The sequence below is a fragment of the Lygodium microphyllum genome, chromosome 22 (genome assembly GCF_053477565.2).
Source record: "Lygodium microphyllum isolate KBCC chromosome 22, Lygodium_microphyllum_v1.1.10, whole genome shotgun sequence".
In the NCBI taxonomy this organism is placed as follows: domain Eukaryota; kingdom Viridiplantae; phylum Streptophyta; class Polypodiopsida; order Schizaeales; family Lygodiaceae; genus Lygodium; species Lygodium microphyllum.
This window is the reverse complement of record NC_141156.1, coordinates 83,762,252-83,768,555: the sequence shown is the minus strand read 5'-3', so window position 1 is coordinate 83,768,555 and position 6,304 is coordinate 83,762,252. Positions and strand designations below refer to the sequence as shown.

The following is a 6,304-nucleotide window of genomic DNA, read 5'->3' as shown; positions in this document are numbered from 1 at the left end:
ACCAGACTTTGAAGATGAATGAATTCTTCAGGCTAAAGCAACTAGAATTAACTTTGGAAGCTTACTACTCAAAGTTTCTAACCCTACTAAAATACTCACCACCTATGGATATTGCACAGCAAGTATCCAAGTTTTGCCATGGCCTAAACACTCCTCTGAACCATCGTCTTGAAGCAGTGTGTCCAACAGACTTGCAAGATGCATTACTCCGAGCGAATCCAATCGTCCAAGAATTTAAATCAAAAAATTTTAGTAAAGATGACTCCCGAGATCTGGGTAAGAGATGCCATACATGTGGAGAGATAGGGCACATCCGTAGGAGATGTCCCTACCATCAATGTTTCCATTGCAATGAGCTAGGACATGTCCAAGTAGACTGCCCTGACTTAAGTCCAAAAGATATGGAGTCTCCAAGAAAACGAAGTTACACAAGTGCAGTCTTCGGATATATAGAGGAATCATATGAAGACGAATACTTAGAACCTACTACACCACTTTAGGAATATTAGAAATCCTAGAAATTTGGTCGACATGAAATACAACTTGTATTGGAATAAACTTTACTCTTATAGCTACAGTTAACTTGAGTAATATGAGTTGCATCTATTTTGAGCCTAGAACTTGCAAATGATTAGAGATACTCTGGCAAGGAATGATAGTCATAATGTGCAATGACTTTCTCTTAAGTCATTTATTCTCAACTAATACAGATTGGGTCTCACCAGAATGTCGAAGCTTGGAAGTATTCTTTAGTATTACAAGCAAATCCAATTGTCCATGGAGCTCAGTCCTGAACTAAGGGCAGGACAATCTGGAAATGTAGTTTCCAAGATAAAGGACCACTCCAATCTGCTAAAAGAATCCTAGAACACGTTGGTCTAAAGAAGAAAATCTTACTAAGGACAACCAAAAATCTTATGACCACAAGTGATAAAGCTCCGCGCTGTTTCTATTGCAAGGAGTTAGGTCATTTCAAAAGGGAATGTCCAAAGCACCCTAAACACCGATGCTCTGAGTGCCACAACATTGGACATAACTATATCAATTGTCCCAATGGAACTCGAAGAGAACTTGAGCTTACAAGAAATAAGCCATACAAGCTCCAGTGATCTAGAATATACCAAGTGCTTAGGAAAAACCTAGAAGATATCCATGAGATGTAACTACAATAAATTTTCTACTGCAACCAAGATTCGAATATATCAAATACCATAGGTTGTTTTTTTCAAAAGACCGTATGTCTGTGAGAGATCAGAGTAGCGCAGCAAAAGTGTGGTGTTCCATAACCTATATATTCCAAGATGATACCCCCTGTTTCTCTCGAGATGAGGACATCTCGATTTCTCTAAGGGGAGGAGGATGTAATATCTCCGCACAATAAAAGTTAGTTGGTTGGTTCGTAAGTTAGTTAGTCAATTAATAAGTTAGTAAGATTACTAACTAAAGACTAACTAAGGTAAAAACTAACTAACATTAATTATTGATAATTTTTATTTAAATTATAATATTTTATTGAGAAAAATCAACAGTCGTAAATTCGATATTTTTCTCAAATTGGCAAAGACCGTAGCTACCCTTCACGTAAATTACAACGTGAACGAGACTTATGAGTTATATTAATCACTAAGTTCATGTGTATAGTTTGGAAGGTCCAAAAACATTAGATTTTGGGCAAAGCTAGTATATTTTAGATATTATCCTAAAAAAACGATATGGAACTAGATGTCATTTAAAAAAAAAGACAAGTGATATTTTAGTTAGTTTGAAGATTTTATAAAAAGAAAAATTAAGAAAAGGGACTGGCGAAATCGCGCACGCCGTGATCGCAATTTACAAGCAGTAGACAGCACTTCGAACAGAGAAAAGAAGAAGGAGTGAACTGAGAGCTTTCTAATCAAGTGTCTTGGAGTTTTACCCCCCTTTCGGAGCCAATGGAACCATCAGATTTATGATATGAGCATCAGATCACTGATCTTTCCAAGATCCCCCTCCATAAAGAGCTCTACTTCTCAACCACAAGCCCTCTTCTCTAATTCACTATAAATATGAGGCATGGGAGAGGCATAGAAAGCATAAGGAGACCCCGCGAGGCTGCGAGAGAGAGGTAGAGAGGAGGATACTCCTCCAAGAGATTGTGAGGAAGAGCTTGAAAGAGAGCTTGAGACAGAGAGAGAGAGAGAGAGAGAGAAGAGTCACTCCGAGAGGCTGCAAGGAAGGGAATTAGCTCAATTCCCTCTATCTCGATCCTCGACTTAACCATCTTCTCTTACGTTCTCCCATCTTGAATCTATTCCACCTCCTTAATCTCTTAAGTCTATTTGCGGACGATGGCCTCTAAGCAAAGAATGTCGCGTGTGGATGACAATCCTGCAACCAGCAACAAGGCTTCGGGCAAAGGCATCACTGTCAATCCAACAGCGGTTCCGGTTGTAAGCAATGTATTTTCAAATTGATAGATGCTTGCTTTGATTCTCGTATGAGATACGTTAGGCCCCATACTATTGCACAAGTATAGGTCATGAGAAAGGATAAATTTCATCTCACCTACTCGGAAGATGGAGTTTGTGAAGTGCATATATCAAGGGAAGATAATTGCACCTAGTTACATATGACTTATTTGCTAGTAGAGCAATTACAAGGAAGAATTAGTCAAGCATTATGAACAGCATAGTCATCAAAAGAACGACATTAAAAGATTGTGCATACAAGTGCTAGATAGGGGAACAATGGGGAACAATGGGGAACAATGGGGGGAAGGGGGGTTTAGATAGGGGTTTAGTGGGGTGGGTAATGGTGGGGAGGAAAGGGGGTCTTAGGGAGGTGGATGTGGGTGATGCAGGTGGCACGTGGCAGAGGGGAGAAGAGGGAGGTCAACGGCCAGGCAGGGAGGCGGGCAGAAGGCGCTGTCGAGGCGGCGCGACGGCGGCTTCACGGCGGCTCCACGTGGCGGCACGGCGGGCTGGAACACAGGCGATGGCGAGGAGGAGCCGCGAGGCACAGGGCACGGGCGAAGCAAGGAGGGGTGCTACCTGACGGCGTCGGCGATGTTCCGGGGCGCATGAGCACCAAGGAGTTAGACGAGCAGATGCTGAACATGCAGAACAAGAACAAGAACAACGTCAAGTCCAGCGTCTGCGACATCCCTCCCCACGGGCCTCAAGATGTCCGCCACCTTCATCGGCAACTCCACCTCTATCCAGGAGATGTTCAAGCACGTCTCCGAGCAGTTCATCGCCATGTTCCGCCGCAAGGCCTTCTTGCACTGGTACACCGGCGAGGGCATGGACGAGATGGAGTTCACTGAGGCTGAGAGCAACATGAACGACCTCGTCTCCGAGTACCAGCAATACCAGGACGCCTCCGCCGACGAGGAGAGAGGAGGAGAAGGGTAGGAGAGGTGGAGGAGAAGGGTAGGAGAGGTGGAGGAGAAGGGTAGGAGAGGTGGAGGAGAAGATGGAGGAGAGGGAGGAGAAAATGGAGAAGAGAGAGGAGCAGAGGGGGAAGGAGAGGGGAGACGATTGGGGGGAAAGGGGTCGGGATAGGGGAGGGATAGGGAAGGGTGGGGGTGGGATAATGGGCGGGAGGGGCCCAAGGGGAAAGGGTAGGGGTAGGGTGCCTAGAGGCGCCCGGGGTGAGTCCATGGGAAAGAATGGGCGAGGGGCCCATGAGAGAAAGGCGTACCCCCGTCCCGTGCCCGTGCGCGGGGCGGGGTAAAAAAATTTGCCGTGATGGGATTGAAAGAGCGCCGAAACGTACAGACGGAGCACGTGGACGTGACCGGGGTGCATTAAGACGCGTTAAATCGAAAACGGGCGCATTCAAGCGCGGGACGAGTCGCGTGAAAACACATAAAAATAAAGAAAATTTAATAACTCCCAATCCGAACGTCAAAACGAAATGTCGTAAAAACAAAAAGTGGCCAGGATGACAGGAGGAAGACAGGAAAAATGTGCAATGAGAGTTTTGAGGGGGGTAAAGGGTGTTCACGTGCAAAAAACATAAAAAACGGATCAAAAAACGCAATTAAAAAGTAATATCAGAAGATCCGTGCATCGGAATGAGGTGCAAGAAAAAAGAAAAATGTGTAGAAAGACGTGCCTGACAATCCTATCTTGTCTAAACATAATTTCGACTGAGATAAGATGCGTTCACGTGGAAAAAACCCAAAAAACAGACCCGAAAATGGAATCAAAAATTAATATTGGATAAACCGTACGCCGAAATGACATGCAGGAAAAAGGAAAAATGTCTGGAGGAAGGGGGGTACAGGGTTGTCATGTCAGAACGCAGTTTTGACGGAAGTAGGAGGGGCTCACATACGAAAAACACTAAAAATACGTCCGAAAACACATGAAAAAATTAATAATTAATAATTCAGAAGTTGAAAGTGGGAGGAGGAAAAAGAAAAAAGGTGGGGGAAGGCACGAAGACATGGCTGTCAAATCAAATTGGAATTCCGATGCAAACAGGGTAGGTTCACATGGAAAAATGTCAAAAAATGTACGAAAAAGTCCCGAAAAACCCGCAAAATTAATATTAGACAAACCGTGCATCAAAAAGACACGGAGTAAAAAGGAAAAATGTCAGGAGCAAAGTTGTGGTCAGGGCTGTGACGTCAGATCACGGCTCTGAAGCAAGAAAAGCGCATTCACATGGAAAACCGGCTAATTTATGCAAAATGCTTCAAAAATTAATAACTCAAAAACTGTGCACCAAAACAAGGGTGGGTAAAAAGGAAAAATGGTCAATTCAAAGGGAGGAACATGACTATAAAGTTGGATGTGGACTTCGGTGAATGTAGGGTACGTTCACATGGCAAGACCGCAAAATCAGGAAATGAAGGAAAACTGCAAGGGAACAGCCCCAAGGGTGGGTGGTACATAGAGGGATGGGTTGGAAGGGACCCCATTAGGGTAAAAGCAAGGTAGGGAAAAGAGACATTAGCAGGGTGAGGCATATATAGAAGGATATGCAATGTAGACGCGCAGGGACGCGTCCCCACACTTAAGACCTTAAGACCTTAACAGACCATCCACTAACGTTCCCACACTTAAAACATGAACGTCACTGAGAAACAAAAGTGGTAGGGTTAGAAAAACTTGGCCCATGTTGTCGAGAATCAAGGTTGATTGTTGATAGCACGTCCTGTGTCGTTGTCGGCTCTGCTGGACCAAGGCATCTTCTCGGCACTCATCTGGCATGGCAGGGACCACGCGGCAGCACCCAAGGAGGTAGCTGGTTGAAGGAATCGCAGGAAATTCGTCGATGATGAGGAATGTTGCACTCAACTCACAGTCACTCAAATGGAATGAAAGAACTATCACTCGCCCCAGGACTAATATCACTCGAGGAAGAATGATTAAAATCCATATCTCATACCTGGTTTAGAAATCGACAAGGGGGATGGTGCAGAAGGAGTATGCCAGGGTGCACAGTTGATTGTGTATTAGTGCGTCCAACCCATCTGGCGTAGGTGCAAGGAGGAAGGCAAGGGAGTCTTACAGTGCAGTGTACAGAACAGGTTGACGTGTCCTGTGTTGACGACAGAGACCCATCCCGTGGGTGCATAGGGAAACGGGAACATACATGACTCCAAGTGTCGTAACGTCCCTCAATCTCACCTCTTAGTAATTAATTGAAGAAACTCCAGTCACACTCAGTCCACCCTCTGTCTCACACTCTGTTGATAGATACAGGAGGGCAACCATGTCATGAAACCCATTGATGTAATCCTCACGGTCACTTGTGCAAAGGTTGTATGCCTTGTGCACATTTGATGGTGCAACTGTGCATCCCGCCCTGTGCCGGCATACGGTGCGAGAAGGAAGGCCATGGAGCCTTATGGCGCAGTGCATGAAAACAAATCGTGCCTTGTGCATTGAGAGGCCCATCCCTTGCATGCAACACTTCATTCATACTCCTCACCTCTCATTTGATTTGAAGGGAAAAGAATGGTCACTCGCCCCACCCTCTGTCTCACTCTCTGATAGATACAGAGGGCAACCATACTCACTTCCCCATCCGGTTAGGATGAAAGCTCACATCACTCAATTGTTTGTCGATGAAGATCGCGTCATCAGTTATTGAAGAGGCATACCCAGTGAGGTAGCCATCAAATCAAACGTTGTGTTGGATAGAACATGTCATCTGCTAGAGGACAGTTAGACGTTCTACAGAAAGACCCAGGACATAGCGTACCAAGGGAGGTAGCTTCGAAACTGGATCCTGAAAATTTCAATTGATGAATCCACTTTCTAGACTGCTGGGTGTTGCCACCTTTTCCACAGCCAGCTTCTCGCCCAAG

The 6,304-nt window shown here is 45.0% G+C and overlaps 1 pseudogene; it reads right to left on the bottom strand.

The window, feature by feature from the left end:
• Positions 1-3,025: 3,025 nt before the first annotated feature.
• LOC148017359 (uncharacterized) lies at positions 3,026-3,319 on the bottom strand (annotated as a pseudogene).
• Between the last annotated feature and the right edge of the window lie 2,985 nt (positions 3,320-6,304).